This window comes from Hyperolius riggenbachi, chromosome 2 (genome assembly GCF_040937935.1).
Source record: "Hyperolius riggenbachi isolate aHypRig1 chromosome 2, aHypRig1.pri, whole genome shotgun sequence".
In the NCBI taxonomy this organism is placed as follows: domain Eukaryota; kingdom Metazoa; phylum Chordata; class Amphibia; order Anura; family Hyperoliidae; genus Hyperolius; species Hyperolius riggenbachi.
Genome location: NC_090647.1, coordinates 287,810,800 through 287,836,974, shown reverse-complemented (window position 1 = coordinate 287,836,974; position 26,175 = coordinate 287,810,800). Strand labels below are relative to the sequence as shown.

At 44.9% G+C, this 26,175-nt stretch overlaps 1 protein-coding gene and 1 long non-coding RNA gene across 16 annotated transcripts in view; one reads left to right on the top strand and one right to left on the bottom strand.

The window, feature by feature from the left end:
- Positions 1-26,175, bottom strand: part of ADGRB2 (adhesion G protein-coupled receptor B2) — a 751,710-nt gene that overhangs the window by 146,524 nt on the left and 579,011 nt on the right. The window lies entirely within an intron of this gene.
- Positions 1-26,175, top strand: part of LOC137546436 (uncharacterized) — a 42,573-nt gene that overhangs the window by 9,045 nt on the left and 7,353 nt on the right. Inside the window, exon 2 of the long non-coding RNA XR_011026254.1 lies at positions 3,148-3,326. This is a non-coding gene — a long non-coding RNA (uncharacterized lncRNA). The remainder of the gene's footprint in view (positions 1-3,147; positions 3,327-26,175) is intronic.

Sequence of the window (26,175 nt, the reverse complement as noted above, 5' to 3'; positions counted from 1 at the left end):
CCCCTGTTTTTTATATTTTTATTTAAAGGGACAAGTCCCTAATAAAGATATTGATTATTATTGACACCATTTGGTGCATGATTCTTCTTGATTAGACATGGTTCTCTGTTTAGTTTGAACATATAGCATTATTACTTCCATAGCTCGTTATTGGATTTTGTTTGCACTGCAGCTTTTGGTTTTCCTTAAGGTGAGCACACACACAAGGAATGTAGTCTGAAGGGATTGGGACCCAAGTGGGGTTAGGTGCTGCACAGACATGTTGCAAACATATAGCCTCTTAACATGTGCTGTTGCTATCGACAGGAAAGGAGGGGCAGTGGCTCACGATGGCTCAGTGCAGGAGGGAGCGGCTTCCAGTGGAGGGATTAAGAAGAGGAACAATATGCTCAATCGAGAGGATGAGGCTGTACAAATGCTAGCTTTGAGACGGCCCCAACTATCCACCTCAGTTGAGTACCCTCAATGCCATGTCTGCAACGCTTCATCTAGTAGCAGACTATGGGGTTGATTCACTATAACAAATAGCATGCTTTATCAGAGTTAACATGCCTTATCAGAGTAGAATAGCGAGCATTACAAACTTATGCCTGCTAATTGGCAATGATGAGAGCTCCACTCGTCCTGCCCTGAGCCCCTGCGGGTCCAATCACTTTAAAGGACATTGTCCCTGCACTTTGATTGGCCCAGTAGGCTGCCTGTCACTTTACAGGAAACTTGACAGGCAGCCTATTGGCCCAATCAAAGTGATGTCCTTCAAAGTGATTGGACCCACTGGGGCTAAGGGAAGGATGAGTGGAGATCTCGTCATTGCCAATTAGTAGGCATAAGTTTGTAGCGCTCGCTATGCTAATCTCATAAGGCACACTTGATAAGGCATGTTAACTTTGACAAGGCATGTTAACTCTGATAAGGCACACTATTTTTTAAAGTGAATCAACCCCCTTCTCACATAATTGCAGGTGAAATACAGTGTGAGTACTGTCTGCAGCCCCTTTAAATTTCATTCTGTAAGTTAATGGTGAGCCTCCATATGTAAACAACCAGGCCAGCAGCATTTAAAAAAAAAGTTGCTGAGTAGCCATTAACTACAAGACCTCATTAGTGATACCCAGAAAACCCCACATTTGTATTTTATTTTATTTTTGTATTTATTTTTTGCAGCAGATGCAAAAAAAAAAAAAAATGCCCTAACTTTTAGGTTAGGTTTTATAATTGTGATTTCTCATCAACATCCAATGTATTTCAAGCTAAGTAAGCCAAATGTGCATGAAACTCCTATGAAAAAACATGAAAAACTACACAGCTCTTTTTTTGCCAGTTTTTGCTCAGCCTATTCAATAATGCTGCACAGAAAACTGACACAAAATTATGCATGCAGTGCTTTTTCAAAAACTGACACTTTAGTGGGAAGACAAAGTAGAGGGTGAACAGTCACCCTGGAACGAAAAAACACAGCGACACCGGTATCCCAAATGTTGCAGTACATCACAAATGATAGAAGAAACAAAAAAATATGAACAGGGGGTATTCATAAAGGGAGGTTGCAAAGGGGCAACAAACCACTGCAGGCAGGTGGAGATCAACAAACCCGACTCCACTCAAGGGTCCAGGCTAGCTGGAGATGATGGCATTTTTTGAGAAAAAGGCCCTAGGGGCGCGTAAATCCAAGGGTATCCCCTACCCTGAGCGGGATGGGGAGGGGTATACAATGCACAACAGGATAAAAAGGTGCCCAGAGAATGATAAAATGAATTAAAAACAATAAAATAAATAAAGTTTGAGGTGGCTTACCTCAATGGAGACAAATTCATATAAAATGAACTTTAATAGCACTGGCAACACGTTTCGTGGGTCCTTGCCCACTTCCTCAGGCCAAATCAAGTGCCTCACTGAGCCGGAGTTTGAGCGCTCAAATTTCAGCTCTTAACACAGTGAGGCACTTGATTTGGCCTGAGGAAGTGGGCAGGGACACACGAAACGCGTTGCCAGTGCTATTAAAGTTCATTTTATATGAATTTGTCTCCATTTAGGTAAGCCACCTAAAACTTTATTTATTTTATTGTTTTTAATTAATTGCATCATTCTCTGGGCACCTTTTTATCCTGTTGTACTTTAGTGGGAATTAAAGTAACAGTGTAACTAGAAATTGGCAAGGAGGGTGTAAATTAACATGTGAACAGTATTAGCAGGTGCTAAAGGGAAACTTCAATCTATGTCAGGTAACCCTTGTGAACTTTGGATGGCAATTTTCACATTAACAACTTATCCCATCTTATTCACCAATGATAAGCAGCAACATAAGCTATCGGGCTGTACTCCCCTCCCCCCTTTTCACAGATATAATCTGTATTTTGCAGGTCACAGCATGCATATGGCCACTGACAGCCTGGAAGAGCTGTTGTTTCCCTGAGGTCCCCTGTGTTATCCATGCATAGCTAACTGCCCCCCTGACAGCACAACCTACAAGGAAGGAATCTTGTTGACTGCTGTAGCTTTAAGGACGGTCACATGATCCTCTCAGATCAGCCAGTAGAAATTTAGGGGTGAGGGGGTGAGACCTTTTCTTCAGAAAGCAAAAGATGCTTGGTTGTTGTTTTCAAAAATGCCATAACATGTTACTCACCTAAAAATGGGCGCTTAGTTCTCATATAAAAAAGAAACATATTCTTTGTTTGTAGTGAGCAATCTCTGTTATATTTATTGTAATGGCAGTGCAGACAGCAGAGGAAGTGGCATGTATACTTTAAAAAGAGTTGATTTTGTGTCCTCTGACCCCGTAGAAGTAGTATGTTATTTCGGTGACCGTAAGAGCTCAGCAACTGGAATAAGCTTTATTCTTCATGCAATCTAGTAACCATCAAGGCAATTTTTATTTCTTTCAAACAATTCTCCTGCAGATAAACGAGCATATCACTGCTATTTCCAGACAGCTTATAGAGAAAATAAAGCACACACAAAACTATATTGATCCACAAGAAATGATATTGGAGTTGCCTTTGCAAAGCATCAACTCTTAAAGAGATCTTGACAGACAAGTCTCATAGCTGCTCAACCTAAGATATAAATGTAAAACAGTAAGCCTTAGCTGGTGCCTATAATGCTGCCAAAAAGACAATCAATTTGACACATTTTTCTGTTCACCAGAACGCAACGACTTGCAATGATATGCAGATTATGTCATTCTCATCTGTGGCAAACACGTAAAGGATGTTGATGTACGTTCCGGCGCAGCTGTAGAAGATAAATGATGTGATTATTATGGAGGTAGAAGCTGCTTTGAGTAAGACTGCATTTAACAGACCACACCAAGATTATGACAAGAGGTAAGGCTATGGGTGCTTGGTCAGGTGTGTAGGCATTGCCTATATATATACAAATATCTAACACTGTATATCGAGTATGTATCTCTACATAAAAACAAACATAAATACAGTATGTTCCATTGTATTACTACCAGGGGCGTAACTAGAAATCACTGGGCCCCCCTGCGAATATTTGGATGGGGCCCCCCCCATAGGTGCCAAATAATCGTAATGGGGCAGCGTTTCACTGTAAATTAATTGTAAAGTGGGCAGCATTTTACCAGACAATCGTAATGTGGGCCAGAAAATCGTAATGTGGGCAGAGTTCACCAGAAAATCGTAATGTGGGCCTTTAGAAAATCATAATGTGGGCAGAGTTCACCAGAAAATCGTAATGTGGGCACCAGTCACCAGAAAATAGTAACGTGAGCAGCAGTCACCAGAAAATTGTAACGTGGGCAGCATTTACCAGACAATCGTAATGTGGGCAGCGTTCACCAGAATATCGTAATGTGGGACAGAAAATCGTAATGTGGGCAGAGTTCACCAGAAAATTGTAACATGGACAGCATTCACCAGACAATCGTAACTTGGGCAGTGTTCACCAGAAAATCGTAATGTGGGCCAGAAAATCGTAATGTGGGCAGCGTTCACCAGAAAATCGTAACGTGGACAGCATTCACCAGACAATCGTAACGTGGGCAGTGTTCACCAGAAAATCGTAATGTGGGCCAGAAAATCGCAATGTGGGCAGCAGTCACCAGAAAATCGCCATCTGGGCAGCAGTCACCAGAAAATTGCAATGTGGGCATCAGTCACCAGAAAATCCTAATGTGGGCAGCAGTCACCAGAATATCGTAATGTGAGCAGCAGTCACCAGAAAATCCTAATGTGGGCAGCAGTCAGTCACCAGAATGTCGTAATGTGGGCAGCAGACACCAGAAAATCCTAATGTGGGCAGCAGTCACCAGAAAATCGCAATGTGGGCAGCAGTCACCAGAAAATCGCAATGTGGGCAGCAGTCACCAGAAAATCGCAATGTGGGCAGCAGTCACCAGAAAATCCTAATGTGGGCAGCATACACCAGAAAATCGTAATGTGGGCAGCAGACACCAGAAAATCGCAATGTGGGCAGCAGACACCTGAAAATCGCAATGTGGGCAGCAGACACCTGAAAATCGTAATGTGGGCAGCAGACACCTGAAAATCGTAATGAGGGCAGCAGACACCTGAAAATCGTAATGAGGGCAGCAGACACCTGAAAATCGTAATGTGGGCAGCAGACACCTGAAAATCGTAATGTGGGCAGCAGACACCAGAAAATCATAATGAGGGCAGCAGACACCAGAAAATCGTAATGAGGGCAGCAGACACCAGAAAATCGTAATGTGGGCAGCAGACACCTGAAAATCACAATGTGGGCAGCAGACACCTGAAAATCGTAATGAGGGCAGCAGACACCTGAAAATCGTAATGAGGGCAGCAGACACCTGAAAATCGTAATGTGGGCAGCAGACACCTGAAAATCGTAATGTGGGCAGCAGACACCAGAAAATCGTAATGAGGGCAGCAGACACCAGAAAATCGTAATGAGGGCAGCAGACACCAGAAAATCGTAATGTGGGCAGCAGACACCTGAAAATCACAATGTGGGCAGCAGACACCTGAAAATCGTAATGAGGGCAGCAGACACCTGAAAATCGTAATGTGGGCAGCAGACACCTGAAAATCGTAATGAGGGCAGCAGACACCAGAAAATCGTAATGAGGGCAGCAGTAATGTGGGGCTGTGGTGGGCAGCGAGCGGCGGGCAGATACATACCTGCTTCCGTGCGTTCCATTGGAGACTTCTCCCTCTAGCGGCTGACGTCACTTCCGGAAGTGACGTCAGCCGCTAGAGGGAGAAGTCTCCGATGGAACGCACGGAAGCAGGTATGTATCTGCCCGCCGCTCGCTGCCCACCACAGCCCCACAGACACTTACGAGCTGGAGGGGAGCACAGAGGGGAGAGCCCCGAGGTGAGGGAGAGGGGGGAACTACCCCTCTCCCCGCCGACTGTGGGCAAGGCTTTCCCCTCATGCTGCCACCCCTCCAGCACCCACAAAACGGGCCCCAGGGGGGGGCCGGGCCCCCCCGCGGGCGCAGGGGCTGCAGGGCCTATTCCTACGCCCCTGATTACTACGTTCACAGTTCTGCGTTGCGATGCGGCACAAAGACTGCTCTGTTATGTGGCTTGCCGCACTGTAATACATCACCTATGTGACATTCACAATGCGGCGGGCCCATTGCGATGTGGCATGGTAACGCAAGGCATACAGTGTGTTACCGCAAAATGCGGGGTTTAATGGTTACATACTTTTTAATCGACTGTATGCTTCCCTATATGTTGTTATGATCACTTCTGCAGCATGTACTGCTGGCTGCAGTTTTACTGTAGACAAGCAGATTTTGATTTCTTTGCGTGCATTTGCTCGCATAGTTTTGCTTGCGCTCACACTGAGTGTTGATTCCATCTGCAGTCGCTCTGAAGTTAATGACAGTTTAAGATGCTCTTCTGAAAGCAAACATTGGCCTCAATTCACTAAGATCATGTTGGAGATAATAAGGCAAGAGAAAACTTACCTCCACATAAGAGAGAGTTATCTTATCTCTTCATTCCTTAAGTTACCTCCTCTGTAGTTAAATTACCTCCTCTGTAGTTATTTTACCTCCTCTGTAGTTAATTTACCTCCTCTGTAGTTATTTTCACATGCAGTTAATAAACAGCCTGTCTTTAACTCTGGAGTTATTTTAAGGATTGAAGAGTTAACTTAAAGACAGAAGAGTTAACTTCAGGTTTGCCTGAGGTAAAATGTTTCCTGAATACTACATGCCTTATCACCATGGTAACAACTCTAGAAGAGTTGTTAAAGACAGGAGATAAGCTTAGTGAATTGAGGCCGTCTGTTGTGGAGCTGCAGTTCCTTTCTTGTAGGCTGCATAGCTTTGTCTGCCCTTTCCTGCTGTCAGCCTGTGATTGATTATCATTCACCTGTGTGGGAATCTGCATGTCTGCTCCCATTGGATGATCTCAGTATAAAGAACTGCTTCCGGCAATGCTCCAGGGGCTATCATATTTCCAGCATAAGCCTGTCTTGCTGTTACTCTGGCCCCAGAGCGTGTTCCTAGTTCTAGTGTTAATTCATGTGGACTGCACTGATCTCCTGCGTAGGAGTCAGTGAGTCCTAGTCCTGTTCTTGTTTATCAGTATTTGTTACTTTGCTAGTCTTGCATCATACATTGGTTCATCGCCAATATATACGCATACTAGCGCGTTTGTTATTTTCCTTGTATTCGTGTTACGTTAATACATCAGTGTCGCTGATATATACGTACTCGAACTGTTTATATCCTGTGTTCAGTCAGTTTCCAGCACGTTTCGGTAGGTTGCGCTTATAGTGATCACCCGTGCTTAGTTAGTTCAGTCCTGTTACCTTGCGTGTATTGCGCTCACTTTTGCGTAGAAGTAGCGAATCCTTCCTAGTCCTGTTCCTGTTACCTTGCGTGGATTGTGATCACTTCTGCGTAGAAGTAGCGAATCCTTCCTAGTCCTGTTCCTGTTACCTTGCGTGGATTGCGCTCACTTCTGCGTAGAAGTAGTGAATCCTTCCTAGTCCTGTTCCTTGTATTGCTCCAGTTCCTAGCTAGTGTTCCTTGCTTATGTTATATATCGGTTCATCGCCGATATATACATATGTTAGTCAGTCGTTTGTAGTTTCATTGATAGCTGTAATTATAATACGCTAGGAATATCATATCCATTGTATATTAAGTATTGTTTGTGGCTGCTTGGATCTACGCCTGCTCTGTGCGCCACATCTCCTACGGGAGTCAGTCCTTTCCTTCACTACAACTTGGGATATCCTGGTTCCTTGTGCTTGCGTGTGTGTGTCTCCTTCACGTCAGGTTATGCATTTCGTGCTAACTGTGGAGAATATACCACCGAGCGTAACATATGTGCTGCAACACATGGATAACATGTGGTGCCACTCTCCTGACTCATTGCATTGCATTTCTGCTGTGAATTGAATTAGGACCATTTTCTTTTTTCAAACTGCATTAGTGCTTTTATGACTACTTTTTCTTTATATCAGCATCCAACTGTCACCAGCACGATAATTATGCCAAGGCCTAGGGCACCACAGGAACAAGGGCAGGTGGGCAGCAGGCTATACTAGGGGAAAAGGAAGGGTCACCTTGTTTCCTGTACTGGAGGGAGTGGGGTCATCATGCTATCTATATGGAAATGGGAGAGGGTCATCTGGCTTCTAATACTAAAGGGAAGGTGGAGTGGTCATTAGGGTCATCAAGCTACCTAAACTGGAGGAAAGGGTCAACGGGCTACCTATACAGGAGGAAGGCGGATTGGTCATCTGGCTACCTATACTGGGGGGGGGGGTCATCTGGCTATCTATACTGAAGGGGGTGGCTGCTGAAAGAGTATAGGTCAGGCCCTAGGGTCAATAGGGTGGTACTGCAATGATTCAGCACCATCATGGGGACAGCCAAGCTTACTAGTGAGGTGTAACAGTAGTGCCCTAGCACCCCAAGGCAGACCTTGTCACCACAGTAACTATTTGACACAAGTGGGTTTGACCCGAAGTTTTACTGTGGAAGGCTTAAACACTATTTATTATTTATTTATTTTTTTACAGTTGCATTTCTGTGTAATACAACTGGAAAAAATAACTTGAACTAAGGTATTACAAAAAAGTTAGTGTTAAGCATTTTTTAGATGTTTCTCTTCACCTAGGATGATTATAGCATTAATTATTATTTTTTTAATAATTTTATGCTGCCATGGTGCTGATATCAATCCTCCAAAAATCTAGCAGCCCTGACATATCAGCGACAAACAGAAACGTACCCCACGGGGTGCCCACTTGGCCAAAAACATGAAGCCTTAGTATTCATCTCCACAGTGTAAACGGTAAAGAACTGAGGAATGAGATTATCTGTATTTTGCTGATAATGTATCTCTGATGAACAGAGTAGAGTTAATGTTATGTCAGAGTGGGCTGGCTACATTCTATGCAGCAATTACATGTCATCATCAATGAGCACACATATTTGTATTGTCCAATCTAGCATGTGCCACGGAGAAGGCAAAAGAAATATTCAGCCACAATTCCCACAGAAATATGCTCCCATCTACCGGTACCTAGTGTTGCTGAAAAACAGCAATCTGGCTTTCACAGAAATTATTTACCTCATTTTTCTACAATGATGAGTTACTTGCTATTAGTGATTTTTATTGTTATTATGTTATGAAATTAATCCTTAAGCTGTATTAATGCTGTTATTAATTGCACCCTAAGCAGCTGCCAAATCCCATTCAGACCTTGGAAGAACTTAGCCCACAAGAAAGCAGGACTTTAATTAAATAGCACATTGTAATTAGGCAGACAAGTATCCTAGAATACTTTTCTCCTGTATGAGTCACAATTTTTAATCAAACCCTGCAGAGGCTTTTTTTTTTCCTTTTTACAAATGAGGCAGCGGTCATTACAGAGGCAATGCATTTGTGTCATAGGAAAGAAAACAGTCAATGATGACAAGCCAGTTATGATGTTTTGGCAGACACCAGTGTAACAGTTCAATTAACACTGCACAAATTGCACTAAAAGCATTTTGGTCTTTATAAGAGAAATAGCCCTTCACGTCCTTTGCATCATAAAGGCTATGTTTGCTGGATGCAAACACTAATGGAGTCCAAATAATATAATGTGCAGCAACATATACTTAAAGGAAAATTGTCACAAAGTAAAAGACTTGTGTAATGAAAGCTGACATTCTCTGACTCTGAGTGGCATACTATTTCTAGGGTAGTGATATATCATTTACAGTAAGTAAACATATTTAGCCAATATCACCATCAAAATGTACAGGGTCCCGTATATTTGTGCTGCAGTAAGAACACTTTTTGATGACCCTCCATCCTGTTATTGATTTGGCAAACCTACTGTCTGCAATGTATTCTACATTACTGAATAGGCCTATGTGGATCAACAGAAAGCTTTATTTAAACCAAAAATTTGAGATATTTACAACATTTCTTCAGATTCTATAACACCATCAAAATGTTATTGCATTGTACAGATGTATCTCAGAAACCTAACTGCATCCCATCACTCTGATGCGCAAGGGCCCTACACAGATCCCTTGTGGCACACTCTAAACCTGCCAGACGGTGCTTCTCCCTCCAGCGGTGCATGTTCTTCATTGCTGTGCATGCGTACTATGAGTTGTTATGGAGTGCACATGCGCAGAGTGCTCTTGGCTACAGGAGGGGAATGGGTGGACCAGTGGGCATGAGGGCTTCTATCCATACATGCCTGCTCCCTACATTTGTACAAATGACCTCGCCTCGGGTAACCTTTAACACCCCCCAATTTTAAAAGCCATGATTAGCCACTATAAATGGTAAATTGCAGCTATAAAATGGCTAAATAGTGGTTATAAGAGTCTATTAATGGTAAATAGCGGCTATAAAGTTTGGGTGCCAAAATTACTGTTTATAGCAGCTAGTCGTGGCTTATGACATTAACACCTATGGCTTTGCCATTTTTAAACTGCTTTGCACTTTGGGGCTGGTTATCCAAGATTTCAAAACACTGGAGAACATAAATGAACCACAACCTGGACTGGATTTAAAGAGAACCCGAGGTGTGTTTAAAGAATGTTATCTGCATACAGAGGCTGGATCTGCCTATACAGCCCAGCCTCTGTTGCTATCCCAAACCCCCCTAAGGTCCCCCTGCACTCTGCAATCCCTCATAAATCACAGCCGTGCTGTGAGGCTGTATTTACATCTGTAGTGTCAGTCTCAGCTGCTCCCCCGCCTCCTGCATAGCTCCGGTCCCTGCCCCCATCCCTTCCCTCCAATCAGCAGGGAGGGAAGGGATGCAGGCGGGGACCGGAGTTCTGCTGGAGGCGGGGAGAGCAGCAGACTGACACTATAGAGATAAACACAGCCAGCTCTGACAAGCTGTTTGTCAGCAGCGTGGCTGTGATTTATGAGGGATTGCAGAGTGCAGGGGGATCTTAGGGGGGTTTGGGATAGCAACAGAGGCTGGGCTGTATAGGCAGATCCAGCCGCTGTATGCAGATAATATTCTTCAAACCCACCTCGGGTTCTCTTTAAAAACAAACTATGCTGTAAAGTGGTAAAAGTTTGCAACCCTTAACTTTGCCACATAAAATAATTCAGAGATTGCTAAGAGGTTAGTTTGCAATACTGCAGTCATGTACATGCACCCACAGAAAGAACTTATGTTTGATAAAGCCAGGAAAGCATGCCTGAGGATGCATAGACATGATGACTGACATCACACAACCACTGATTTGCTTACGTGGGCCACATCCACTACATTCTGATTTTAAAAAGATGAGGCTTGAAAATATTTACCGGGGGCGTGGCTTGACGCTGTTGGAAGATGGCTGCCTAATCTCCCCTCTCCCGCTCGACAGCCGCTAAAGCTTGCTATTCAGCCAATCCAACGGGCTCCCAACAGATATGCCGGGTACCCGCAGTCAGCAGAACACACCGGCAACTGGCAGAAGCAATCCCAAGAAAGCAGGAAAGACCCTACCGGACATATTCCGAACCCAAAAGGATCACGCTCAGACATCCAAGATGGCGCCAGATAAAATCAGAGAAGGGCAGGCTCAATCATCGTCGCCAGACTCCTCACCAACTGACCCAAGCAAACTCGTGGGCAAACAGCAGAGATCCCCTACTCTTGCAGACCTACAGCTATTTGCCGATTATATCAAGGCCTCCATGCTATCAGCAGTCTCGGAAGTCCGGCTCTAGACTACATACCTTAGAGGCGGCCAACACCCAAACAACCTCGCAGCAACCTCGCAGCTGAAAAAGCTAGCTAAAACCTATGACAAACACTCATCTAGGCTAACAGATCACACTAGATACCTCGAGGACTTGGACAACCGCTGCCGCAGATGCAACATCAGATTGAAAGGTCTACCAGAATCAGTGGCCCCGGAAAAGATCTGTGACGCACTCTCGGCCATCTTTAACAACCTGCTGGACAGGCCTGCAGGTTCCGAGATCGCGTTTACTCGCGCACACAGAGCCTTGCGCCCGCGGAGCAACGACAGTGAGAGAACACGAGACGTCATCTGCTGCCTGGAGTCATTTCAGCTAAAAGAGAATATCATGCGGGCAGCACAAACACAGGACCAGATCCTGTTCAACGAAACGCCCATACAACTTTACCAAGATCTTTCTGCCATTACAGAGAAAGATGTGCAATCTTGCGCTGCTAGGCGATAATCAGGGGTGGTCGAGTGGAGTCACACTTTAGCTGCTCCTCTTAGAGCCCGGCTGTCAGGGAGGCTTGGTCAAAGGAACAAAAAAAGAGAAAGAAGGAGGAGCGCTCCTAGTGTGACATCGCTTTATTAAGACAATTGCGCAAATAAAAATTCACTTACTGGATGTAAGTTGAATGCAAACATGTAAAATCCTTAAAATCCTTCCTTGGCGGTTGCACCTCAAACTACCGTGGCCATCGGAGTCAAAAGGATCTGGTGGAAAGTGATCCTGGATGCTCCCCCAACGTATGCTGGCTGCGTTATTACGCGTTTCGGCGTTCCACGCCTTCGTCAGATAACGCTGCCAGCTTGAACAATGTGTGCTTTTATACTCTCCATTCGGAGGGAAATGTGTAATGAGGGGTGGGGATTGGGTTATCATGTCCCTCCCTTTTTTGGGGGGTGGTATTGAATGACCCTATCTATAGGTGAAGGAATTCTGTCATTCATTTGTATGTAACAGCCCTGACATGGGCGTTTTAATTGGGGAGAAAGAGATTGGCTGGAACCCTGTCAATCAACAAAGCCAGCATACGTTTTATCCCTTGGGGGAGCATCCAGGATCACTTTCCACCAGATCCTTTCGACTCCGATGGCCACGGTAGTTTGAGGTGCAACCGCCAAGGAAGGATTTTAAGGATTTTACATGTTTGCATTCAACTTACATCCAGTAAGTGAATTTTTATTTGCGCAATTGTCTTAATAAAGCGATGTCACACTAGGAGCGCTCCTCCTTCTTTCTCTCTTTCTGCCATTACTCTAGCGAAGAGAAGAGTCCTAAAACCTCTCCTGCAAGCAATCAGAAAGAAAGGCCTGTTGTACAAATGGCGTTTCCCTTTCTCACTGTCTGTTACGTCTGAGGGGAAGACATACACCTTACGTGCAGCAGCCGACCTGAAAGACTTTTGCAGCGACCTGGATATCCCTGTGATTGACCTCCCGGACTGGGACGGAGACTTAGCATTCCAAAGACCAAATACACTGGCCTCTGGGTCCTCTCAGCGCCATCCACCTAACAACCAGAAGGCACTTCACCGCTCCAGAAGCAGAGATTCGGAATCCGGAACGGAGATTACTCGCCCTCGCCGCGATTCCTCCTCATCAGCGGAAGATGGCTAAGCTACACCCGTGCTGTACCTCTACTACACCAATCCCCAGCTAACAAAGGCGCTGAAAGCAGTACATTGCCATGGATCCGGTAACTATAATGCCAGGCACGGTCTTATCCGTTATGTCAAGTACTTTAACTTCACTCCTGCACGGATTGCATCATGCACACCTAGGACCAAACGGTCCCAACAGCCATACCCCATTGTTGCATATTTGTCCCCCCCCCTTTTATTCCTCAACCCATAAGACATTGGGCTCCTTCCCTCCACTTCACAGAAGCTACCGTACCCTCCCCCCCCCCCTCATATGAATCCAGTCCCTGGACACTTCCAAGGGATACGCGGAGGCCCGAACATTCCGAACACATGACCATTGGTATTGTATGCAATATGTTTTATAGCCATTACGGAGAGACCACAGCGTATTCTTCTATTTTAGCATGGAGACATGACACGCTCTCTGTTAGATAAGTGGGTCTATTCCTACTATGTGCTAGTATGACATGTTAATGGTTTTATTAATCTTGTGCTGTTTAGGTCATAGAAAGTATTTTGATGTCAGTAAATGGGAGGACAACAGGAATGCAATTTTGGGGACTTTTTCTCGTTCTCATGTGTGGGTTGGAGTCCGAAATGCGGACTCGGCGGGGGCCCAGAAGCGCTCCCTGGCGGGCCCCTCTTTCCCCGCACCTCACTTTCGGGGGGGCCGTGGTGGGGCCCGCCCGGGAACGTGGGGTCCACACTTCATAGCCCGTTGGTTAAATTTTACAAGTTTGCTTTCTATTATGGCGGCCAGAGTGGATTATGAACGCGAAGTGACACTCCCTTACATATGGGAACCCCCGCATGTGGTAGCTTCTCTTTGCGGTCATACTCTGGCGGTGTCTCTCACTACCCCCACCCAGTGTGTGATTTATACACTGACTACATATATCCCACTTTAGGAAGTGTGTGCGGCCCTCCAAGTCGCACACACATGGGAATTATTTCCTAAAAGCTATTTCTGTCTGTTCACATTAATACGTATGCTGGTCCATCACGGGGAGGATCTCTTCTCCTGCACTCTTTGCATCCCCTTTTTCACTTTCCTTTGTCTCTTTTTCTTACTTTTGCTCCTCTTTCTATCCACTACTTCTACGGGGAAAAATTTGGGTTGTGGGGGGCTGGAAATACCAGCAAGCCAAATAACTGTGACAATGCATACGCATCAAGCAAATTGGAAGCTGGTCTCGTTTAACGTGAACGGCCTTAATACACCAGAGAAAAGATCGATAATATTTGACTTTCTCCACCATCACAAAGTGCAGATTGCTTATTTACAAGAGACTCATTTACGAGCTAACCATATCCCTACGAGATTCAATTCCCGATACCCGTTGGCTTTTCATGCTACATCGCCAACTTCTAAAACCAAAGGAGTCTCTATCTTCCAGCATCGAGATATACCGTTCACGTTGGACGAGTCAGTATGTGACCCAGAGGGCCGCTATCTTTTTATTAAGGGGAAAATTGCTAATCACACAGTCACCATGGCCAATGTTTATGTCCCCAACAAACACCAACCATCCTTGTTATCCTCCACGCTAGCTAAATTAGCTGCTTTTACCAGTGGTGTACTAATTGTAGGAGGAGACTTTAATATCCCTTTTAACCCTATCCAAGACTGCTCAAACGGTTCAACCACCCTCTCATACGCGGCTTTACGCCGCATTAAATCCCAACTGCAGAGCTTATCCCTAATGGATCCTTGGAGGATATCCCACCCACAGGTGAAGGACTATACCTTCTTTTCTGCCATTCATAATAAGTACTCAAGGATTGATTACTTTTTCATGCCACAGAGAGACCTATCTCTAGTTATCAACACTGACATAGGTAACAGAACGATCTCAGATCACTCCCCGGTCTTTCTCACCATATCCACCCCTGACTCTTCCACGAAAATCTGGAACTGGAGACTGAACCCAAATCTCCTGGCAGAGGCCGGTAGGAGATAAATAGTCTCGGAGGCCCTCGACGACTACTTTTCCATCAACAACAACCATGCAACATCTAAACTCACAACATGGGAGGCACACAAAGCAGTAATTCGGTGACATTTCATTAGGATGGGCTCTAGACTCAAGAAGGAAAGGACAGAAATGACCGTCAAACTGATGGCTGACATTAACCGTCTAGAGCGTGCTCACAAACTAACCTTAGCCCTAGCCAACCTAGAAGAACTTAATAAAGCTAGAAGTGCTCTAGACAATCTCTTATATTCTGATGCTAGATGGAAATTAATGTCCGTCAAAAAAATATACTACAAGCAGGGCAATAAAAGTGGCAAATACCTTGCCCGTGCCTTGAGGAAAAGAACCCTGCACATGAATGTCACATGTATTACTAACAAAAAGCAGATCCAGGTTTTCAAACCGAAGGAAATCGCAGATGAATTTAAGTCATACTATGCCTCCTTGTACAACCTACACAATCATAGCCAATCACCCGAACAACATACTACCAGATCCTCTGCCATCTCCAACTTTCTCGCTCAGCATGCGACCAGCTTATCCCTAGACCAATCCGAAAAGGAAGACTTGGAATCTCCTCTCACGGAGGATGAATTCCAGGTGGCAGTCGGATCTTTGAAGCCGGGCAAGGCACCAGGCCCTGACGGTCTCACGAGCCAATATTATAAAGCTTTTAGAGGCATTCTAGCTCCAGCGTTTGTTAATGCCTTCAACTCGACCACCCCTAACACCATTCCATCCACCCAGTTTCTAGAAGCCCACATAGTAGTAATCCCCAAGCCAGATAAGGAGCCAGCACAATGCCCCAGCTATAGACCTATTTCTCTCTTAAATTTAGACGCCAAGATCCTGGCTAAAATACTAGCTAATCGCCTAATCCCATTTGTTTCTAGACACATCAACCCAGACCAAGCTGGCTTTGTCCCTGGTCATGAAGCAAAGGACAATGTCATGAGGACATTAGACATCTTGTCCTTCGCCAAAGTGAGGGGGGTCAAAGCGTTTTTGCTCTCAACTGATGCAGAGAAGGCCTTTGACAGGGTCGCTTGGGATTATACCCGAGCGGTCCTGTCAGGGCTGGGAATCAGGGACACAATGTGCAACCTTATTGGATTGCTATACACTAACCCTTCTGCAAAAGTCAGAGTCAACGGCGTTCTCTCAGACTCATTCAATATAACAAACGGGACCCGGCAGGGCTGTCCCCTCTCACCACTAATATACATACTTACCCTGGAGCCCTTTTTAAATGCTGTTCGGTCAGATCCAGATATCCATGGTATCCCAGTAGGCCCATCAAATCACCTAGTAGCCGCCTTTGCTGACGACCTACTTTTCTTCCTGCAAAACCCGATGACCTCTATCCCCAATCTAATACGCAGATTCACAGAATTTGGCCAATTATCTAACTTAAAAATCAACTTTCAAAAGTCACAGGCCCTAAACGTCTCTCTTGACGCCAGCACAATACAGACTTGCAAGGCCAGCCTCCCCTTCCAGTGGTCCCAAAACCAACTTAGGTATCTAGGTATCAACATTACCTCTAACCTGAAAAACCTATTCTCTGCAAACTTTAACAAATTAGACTCGACACTGAAAACTGATCTCGCTCGGTGGGGCAACCAAACCCACTTGTCATGGTTTGGAAGAATATCTTCCATTAAAATGAATCTCCTGCCCCGTATCCTATACATAAGCCAGTGTATCCCGATACATCTCCTGCCTACCTTCCTGAGAAGCCTACAAGGGGCAATCAACAAATTCATATGGGGCAATAAACCCCCACGGATCAAGAGATCCATACTCTCAGTCCCAAAAGACATGGGTGGGGTTGGGCTCCCTGACCTCCAGAAATATCACCTGGCCTCCCAGCTAAGTAGGGTGGTTGAATGGGCTGTGGCGGAGAACCCTAAACCGTGGGTCCCTAAATCTCGTGAACCTATCAGGCCCACTTACTCCCCTAAAAGACAACCCAGCATTTAAACCAGCGACAGACATACCTTTCCTCACTTCCTGGGACCCCTACCAACTCCCTAGGGCAAGAGACTTTGTGTCTGCAGGGAAAATCAAAACACACCAGGAAATGGTTAGGATGAGAGACATGACACCCCTTTCTAATTGGCAATACTTCCAAATTCGACACTTTATACGTTCCATACTCAAAATTGGAAACTGGGCCCCGACCCTAACTCCACTTGAAAACTCAATAGTAAGCCCAGCCCCACACAGACACCTAATCTCTGCTATATATCAGATTCTGGTGAGCGCCACAACCCCAGATAAATTTGGTTATCAGGAGGCGTGGGAGAGAGACCTAGGACAAACCTTTGAGGAAGAGCAATGGCAGAAAATCTTCAGACTTAACCACAAAGGTTCCTTGAATGTGAATACCCAAGAACTCGGTTCAAAATACTATCTCGTTGGTATAAGACTCCACAAATATTACACAAAATCTTCCCCTCATCACCTGACTCCTGTTGGAGATGTGGGGCTGGTGGGTGTGATATCTTTCATATATTTTGGTCCTGCTCTGCTATTGCCCCCTTCTGGAGGGAGGTTCACCAATTAATGGAAGCAATCACATGGGACAAAATTCCCTTCCGCTCAGATGTCTTACTTCTTCATAACACACACGAACCCACTAAGTCATACAAAAAATCAATAACTATTCACCTGATCAATGCTGCAAGGGCAATGATCCCCCTCCACTGGAAATCCCCCAACGCACCGTCCATAAAGTCATGGATTAAGAGAATTGAATTTATCAAGCACATGGAGCACCTAAACCTTCTATCGCATGAGCGATCTGAACAATACACCAGGACCTGGTCGGTCTGGTCAGACTTCCAGTGTTCGGATACCTACAAACAAATTATGGACCCCAAATAATCTGGTCTTAACCAGCTGCTTGCATCGTTTTCCTTAACCTATTCTCCTTTTTCCCTCTATTTCTATGCTTACATCTCCTAACTTTGCTCCACTGACCAATTCTCATCTTTTTTTTCCTCCCTTATGATGGCACAGTTGTATACTAGCAGTCAACGTTATGCTTGTATAGATTTGTAGTTTATTTTTCGTTCCTAAATTTTCAACATGATCCTTGTAATGAAGCCTACCATCCGACATTTTTTTATGCCTCGGCATCTGTAAGGCATTGTTATACTGTATGCTCTGTCACATATCAAGTTGGTAATATCTGTTCACTGCTTCTCACTTGGCACTCATATGTTGTTGTTTATACATCTTTCAATAAAACTTAATTGCTTTAAAAGAAAATATTTACCACCTAAAGTAAAAAAATAACTTAATACAGTTCAGATTTACTGCAGTTTCTCACCAACCTAAATAAACTCAATTGGCTGGAATGCATGAAGAATTTTAAAGTTCTGGGGCCCGAGAACTGCCCAGAACTGGGTTCTGGAAGTTCGAGACCCAGAGGAGCCAGTGTCCCTAATTTAAAGGACATTCCACCAACCACAGAAAGACATTTAGACTTCGGTTTGGAGGATTGTACTATGACATCATATATCATCAGCGTGTGTTACCTGTTGACCTAGCTCCACCTCTATTGCTGACTATTCTTGAATCAATCTCCAAAGACCAAACTATTTGTTCCTTGTGTTGCCTGAACTCTGCTAGCCCTGGCCTCAACCTGTTACTTATGTTGCCTGAGCCAGTGGCACAGCAACAGAGGGTGCAACTTTGCAACCACCCCACCACCTCTGGACCACTGTACACTGCATTAAAGCGGTCCTGAACTCAGAACTTCCTCTCTGCTCTTAAAGATACCCAATAGCAGAATAACCATCAAAGACATTTCTTTGTTGCAGCTGATACAAATCCTGCAATAAATCTGCAGTTTGTCTACTTCCTGCTTTCATGGAAGCAGCCGTATTGTTAACATCCTGTGTTAACCAATTAGATCTCTGCCATGGCAGGCAGCTGACACAGATAGGGATCAAAAACAACTTGTGCTTAGTCATAGATGAGGGGGAATTTGACAGGCTAAACTCTCTAAATACATTCAGGGTGCATTTTTTAATGTTTTCCTCCTGTCATGTGCAAGAGTTCAGGTCCACTTTAAGTCTTTATTGGTGCTGTAGTAGTAATGAATGCATTAATGCCTTAATCACTAACAGTCCATTCCTTTTTCTCTCCTTATACATCATAGTGATTATCCTTGGAAAGCAGTTATTGATGATGTGTATCACACAATTATTATGTTGTGTCACACAATTATTACACACAATGTATCACACAATGCAGTGCACGGGGTGGGAGGAGGGGCGCAGTTTCAAACTAGCGCTGGGCCTTTAGATCTATAACTACACTATTGATCTGAAATCTGCCAGCATTGGTCTCAAATTTTTACTTGCCTGGAGTTTGCGAGCCCTGACCTGGACACAGCCTTATACTCATTGGGCTTGATTCACTAACCGGCGCTAAGCTAAGTGTGCCCTAAGTGTTAGTGTGCGCAAACCACGGCGTTAGTTGGTTTGCGCCCACACAGTTGAAATAATCCCGCTCACTGCGCGCGCAGCGGGGTTAATAGTGCGCATTGCTGGTCCTTAAAAGTCGCACCCGATGCGACGAAAATGATGCATCGGGTGCCCGTTAAGCAGCGCTATGATGCGCCACTTCGGGGACACCCGATGCATCATTTTCGTAGCATCGGGTGCAACTTTTAGGGCCAGCAGGTGCAACGTTATTGTCGCACCGCACACTAATATCGGCGCACCCGTGCTGCGCGCACAGTTCACGGGGCTGCACGCAAAGTAGGTTTGCGCACACTAGCGGCCAAAAAGGGCTTTTCACACCGGCGCTAACACTTAGTGCCGGTTAGTGAATCAAGCCCATTGTGCCTTAACATTATCAGGCCTGACCTTGTCCTGCCTTCTTTTGCATCCGTGTCTATCTCCCACAGCAACCCCTCCTGTACCTGCTAATCAGCAGTGGGGAAATCCTGGAGGCCCCAACTTGGGAGGCCTCAAATGCAGAGAATCTAGGACTAAACGTGGGCTACTGCCCTATCATTCCTTGCGTGATGCTCTGGGGAGAACTGGAAGCTCCTAAGTTTTTGTGTCCTGGGTGCACCTACTCTACATCACCCACTGCTAAGATCAGATAAGGTGCGAGGAGCATAAAAAAGTAAAAATGAATAAAGTTTCCATCTCCACAACCATAGTGTAGCTGTAGTTCTCCTTTAGGACGGTAGCATATTGGCAGGCAAGCACATCACATTTATATGCCTCTAGAGTCTTCGATAATGATTTATGACAATATAAAAGGACAGGCAGTAATTTCACTCTTGGAGCCATGAATTCCCTCACTTACAATTTCAGAAGACGATTTATGTATTTGTTGAATGCTTTTACAACTGTTGTTTAACACCCAATGTTTCAATTTATTATATGTAATAAGTACTGATGAGTGAAGCGATCCCCTTTTATAAAGTGAAAGAAAAAAAAAACACTGTCCTTTTTGAAAAGATTGGGTGTTTATTTCCAAATTGAGAGCTTTTGTGGAATCCCTTGCATGCGGAATTAATCTAAATAAAACAGTGATGGCATGGCATACTGTATTTCTGCAGCCCATAGAGTTGGATTCGATTGGTGAGGCCATAATCTGCTCTCTTTATATAACCATCTTCTAAACCAATAATGATGAATATTTCTTGGTTTCCACTACAAAATAATTTTCCAAAAATCTCCATGAACTCTGATTTTAGTAGTATTGTGTTTTTCCTTTGCAAAGTGTTGAAACTTGAGGGTGTTGATTATGTAGGATGGGCAATAAGATGTTGGTAATTCAGATTTGATGCATGATTATGCACATTTTTTTTGTAAGTTAAGTTTGAAACAGAACTAATTGAATCCAGCCAAGGTGGAATCTGATTTGTCAGTTTTCAAACTGCATATTTTTGCATACACAACTTGCATAACCCATAATCAGCTTTCCATCATATTGACCATCCCTAATTATGATGCTTGCAAAAGACACCACAAGCAACCAGTGGCGGACAAAGCCAACGTTGGGCCCCTGTGCAGATTAAATAAAGTGGGCCCCATGTGGGTGGGCGTGGTCCTGACAGATCATGGTTGGATCCAAACAATGCCGATAAGATAAAAGTACATGAACCTAGGTCCCATTCTGTAGGCACTGTATAAATTTAACACACAATTTAAACTTGTATATGACTAGGATACAAGTTATTATCACTGTTTCTCTTAAGTTTCAGAGAGAAATACATGAAGAAAAGTCTAGAGGATAATCAGGCCCTAACTGGTGCAAACTGCATGGGCCCTAGAGGACATGGGGCCCCTGTGCGGCTGCATGTCCGCCTCTGCAAGCAACTATCCGTGTGCACACACACATACAAATTCAGCTTATACACTACAGCTGTACTCAATGAGACTTTGAGGTTTTACTTCATCAAGGTTTTAAAAAAAAAACACTTGCCGGCTATCTATGTCATTCAGTACATACAGTGGGTTGCAAAAGTATTCGGCCCCCTTGAAGTTTTCCACATTTTGTCACATTACTGCCACAAACATGAATCAATTTTATTGGAATTGCACATGAAAGACCAACACAAAGTGGTGTGCATGTGAGAAGTGGATCGTAAATCATACATCATTCCAAACATTGTTTACAAATAAATAACTGCAAAGTGGTATGTGCATAATTATTCAGCCCCCTGAGTCAATACTTTGTAGACAGGGGCGTAGCAATAGGCCCTGCAGCGCCTGCGCCCGCGGGGGGGCCTGGCCACCCCCTGGGGCCCGCTCGGGGCCGTTTTTTGGGGGCTGGAGGGGTGGCAGCATGAGGGGAAAGCCTTACCCACAGTCGGCGGGGAGAGGGGAAGTTCCCCCCTCTCCCTCACCTCGGGGCTCTCCCCTCTGCGCCCCCCTCCAGCTAGTGAATGTGTGTGGGCAGCGGGCAGCAGCGGCGTGGCGGGATACATACCTTCTTCCTTGCGTTACATCGCCGCCTTCTCGCTCTAGCGGCTGACGTCACTTCCGGAAGCGGAAGTGACGTCAGCCGCTAGAGCGAGAAGGCGGCAATGGAACGCAAGGAAGAAGGTATGTATCCCACCGCCACTGCTGCCCGCTGCCCACACACATTCACTAGCTGGAGGGGGGCGAAGAGGGGAGAGCCCCGAGGTGAGGGAGAGGGGGGAACTTCCCCTCTCCCCGCCGACTGTGGGCAAGGCTTTCCCCTCATGCTTCCACCCCTCCAGCCCCCCAAAACCGGCCACGAGCGGGCCCCGGGGGGGGGGGGGCCGCTCTGAAATTCTGCAGGGGGATTTTCAGGTGTCTGCTGCCCACATTACGATTTTCAGGTGTCTGCTGCCCACATTACGATTTTCTGGTGACTGCTGCCCACATTAGGATTTTCTGGTGTCTGCTGCCCACATTAGGATTTTCTGGTGTCTGCTGCCCACATTAGGATTTTCTGGTCACTGCTGCCCACATTGCGATTTTCTGGTGTCTGCTGCCCACATTACGATTTTCAGGTGTCTGCTGCCCACATTACGATTTTCAGGTGTCTGCTGCCCACATTACGATTTTCAGGTGTCTGCTGCCCACATTGCGATTTTCAGGTGTCTGCTGCCCACATTACGATTTTCTGGTCACTGCTGCACACATTACGATTTTCAGGTGTCTGCTGCCCACATTACGATTTTCTGGTGTATGCTGCCCACATTACGATTTTCAGGTGTCTGCTGCCCACATTACGATATTCTGGTGACTGCTGCCCACATTAGGATTTTCTGGTGACTGCTGCCCACATTGCGATTTTCTGGTGACTGTTGCCCACATTGCGATTTTCTGGTGACTGCTGCCCACATTGCGATTTTCTGGTGACTGCTGCCCACATTGCGATTTTCTGGTGACTGCTGCCCACATAAGGATTTTCTGGTGACTGCTGCCCACATTAGGATTTTCTAGTGTGTGCTGCCCACATTATGATATTCTGGTGACTGACTGCTGCCCACATTAGGATTTTCTGGTGACTGCTGCCCACATTACGATATTCTGGTGACTGCTGCCCACATTAGGATTTTCTGGTGACTGATGCCCACATTGCGATTTTCTGGTGACTGCTGCCCACATGGCGATTTTCTGGTGACTGCTGCCCACATGGCGATTTTCTGGTGACTGCTGCCCACATTGCAGTTTTTGGGTGAACTCTGCCCACATTACGATTTTCTGTCCCACATTACGATATTCTGGTGAACGCTGCCCACATTACGATTGTCTGGTGAATGCTGTCCACGTTACAATTTTCTGGTGACTGCTGCTCACGTTACGATTTTCTGGTGACTGGTGCCCACATTACGATTTTCTGGTGAACTCTGCCCACATTATGATTTTCTGGTGAACTCTGCCCACATTATGATTTTCTGGTGAACGCTGCCCACATTACGATTGTCTGGTGAATGCTGTCCACGTTACAATTTTCTGGTGACTGGTGCCCACATTACGATTTTCTGGTGAACTCTGCCCACATTATGATTTTCTAAAGGCCCACATTACGATTTTCTGGTGAACTCTGCCCACATTACGATTTTCTGGCCCACATTACGATTGTCTGGTAAAATGCTGCCCACTTTACAATTAATTTACAGTGAAACGCTGCCCCATTACGATTATTTGGCACCTATGGGGGGGGGGGGGCATCCAAATATTCGCAGGGGGGCCCAGTGATTTCTAGTTACGTCCCTGTTTGTAGAACCACCTTTTGCTGCAATTACAGCTTCCAGTCTTTTAGGGTATGTTTCTACCAGCTTTGCACATTTAGACATTTAGAGACTGCAATCCTTGCCCATTCTTCTTTGCAAAACAGCTCCAGCTCAGTCAGATTAGATGGACAGCGTTTGTGAACAGCAGTTTTCAGATCTTGCTACAGATTCTCGATTGGATTTAGATCTGGACTTTGACTGGGCCATTCTAACACATAGATATGTTCTGTTTTAAACCATTGTGGAAAACTTCAAGGGGGCCGAATACTTTTGCAACCCACTGTATATACTGCATAAAGTATGAATGGGGATCTCTGGTTGCCTATGCTGGAACCACAGGTGATCATCACCAGCCTTCATAGTCCTCACAGCCACAGCTCTGATCCTCACTTGGTAGGGTTCAAGCACTTCAGCTAGATTCCACATACCTGCAAAACTAGTAGCAACTGTTTAAGATGAGATTATTGCAAAATTCTCTGTTTACTGTTTACTCATCAAATTGAGAATGTTCTTTTCTAGATTGCGCACCTGCCATTCAAAACCTTTCTTAATTTAGGTCCTGGCTGCAGCCTGCACCACATCTCTCACATCCTCAAGTGAACAGGATCAACTGTACTAAATTGGTCACCTCTAGAGGCCACCTCAAAACTTCTGGAACCAGAGCATTCTGTCACATTGCTCCTACCTGATGGATCTCCTTACCATGATGAGTAAGGACAGACCCATCCCTGGAGATGGTTAATTACACATTAAGAGCACACCTGTTTATTCTGGCATTTACAGAATTGTAGCTCCTTCCTCTGTGACAAAAATCCACCCTATCACCAAATACTAAACTGAGATGGGCCATATGCTTTGATCTTACAGGGGAAAAATGCTATGCTGTTTGTTTTTGCCAATTACAGAAACAATATTTCTATAAGCTTGCAAGCAGCGGAGTAACTATATTGATGGCGGAGGTTGCAGAGGGGCCCGCTCCTGTGCTTACATGCAAAGCAGAGGCAGTGGAACGGGATTCTTTACCTGCTCCTAGCAGTGGGAGAGGTCCTCATGCCTCCTCTTTTGGGCAACACTGTTCCATGCAGCCTATCACCTGAAGCTCCTGATGCCTGTCCCATGACATGCAGAGACGAGAGCCGCAAGCATGGCTGCACTGAAGAGAGAAGAGACAAACTGACCCACTGCTGAAAGCAAGTAAAGTATCACGCTACACTGCTACTGCTCTGGTATATTGGGGGAAACTACATGTTTTTTGTGTGGGGAAGCCAGCAAAATTGTTTTAAGGGGTAAATTATAGTTTCATCCCTGACTCTAAAAGTTTGAAAATGTTTATAAGTCCTCCCTGCATGCAAGCTTTTTTATGTTTAAAAATCAGCATCACCAGCTACTAGCTGGCAATAACTGCAGCTATCGCCAAGAGCATAGCAATGGCTGGGAATCAATGCCATACAAATAGGAAATGCAGAGGTTATGACCGCACTGAGTCCCCTTTGACCAGAGAGGTTCACATAGAGCCATGCTTGAACTCGTGTATTAGCACTTCATTGGTGCCGTGCTCATAATGATTGCCTCCTTATGTGCTTTGAATAGTGGTAACCATTAGCAAACTGTTCCCCTCACCTGCATACACCTCTCTCTCTGACATTGCAACTCTCCTTGGCAGCTTTTGGAGCAAAACTCACACTGGGGCTCATCGCTCCTTAACTGGTCCTGGGAATGACAACTTGTTTTACTTAGTAAATCTGCAATCAAGATTTCCCAGCTGCTTAATAATGCCAAGCATCGCGGTAATAGTAAATCAGGTCCTATGACTCATACCTTATGAATCATACAACCTTTATTAGATGTAAGGCTGACAGGAAAATGCTCACGTCCCTGCATAGTGATGTAACTATATATGAAATACCAGATGCAGCAAAAACATCACTACTACACTTTTTATGCTTCTATTATTAGTATGGATTGCTGAAGCATGAATATATGACTAAGTTAAATATTATTAAGTACAAAAATCTTAAATAAGAACCAAGGCAGTTAGTGACAATTGGGTTGGCACAGATTTTATACATGAAGATGTACTGTATAGTAAATGTGTCTATACACATTTACTATACAGGGCTCGTTCACACAAGGGGCATTTTTGGCCTTTTTTTCCAGTGCAGACGATTTGCAATATCGCCCACAAAACGCTTGAGCAACAAATCTCTATGAGAAGGTTCATATCAGCACGTTGCGTCTGATTTGCGGTCTGCAAAGTGGTGCTTGTACCATTTTAGGGGTGTTTTTGCTATAATGGAAGATATAGGAAAAACGCAAAATGCTCACAAAATTGCTTTGTGCAGTGATTGCGGTCGCGTTTTTAAGAATAAATACATTGTATTTATTCTTTTCAGGGTCAAAGAGTTCACTTCCTGACTTGCGTTAGGGAGTGAATAAAAAAAACCCTCTGGAAAAGTGCTTAGAATAGCGCTTTTAACGAAAACGCAGCACACAGTGGAGCGCCGGGAGGCACTTTAAAAAACAGCGCACAAAAACGCAAATCGCTTGCGTTTGTGTTTAGATGTGAACGAGGCCTGAAATAGAGTATCTAGGTCCGGGAGAGTAAACACCATTCATCTCAGTACAGGGCAT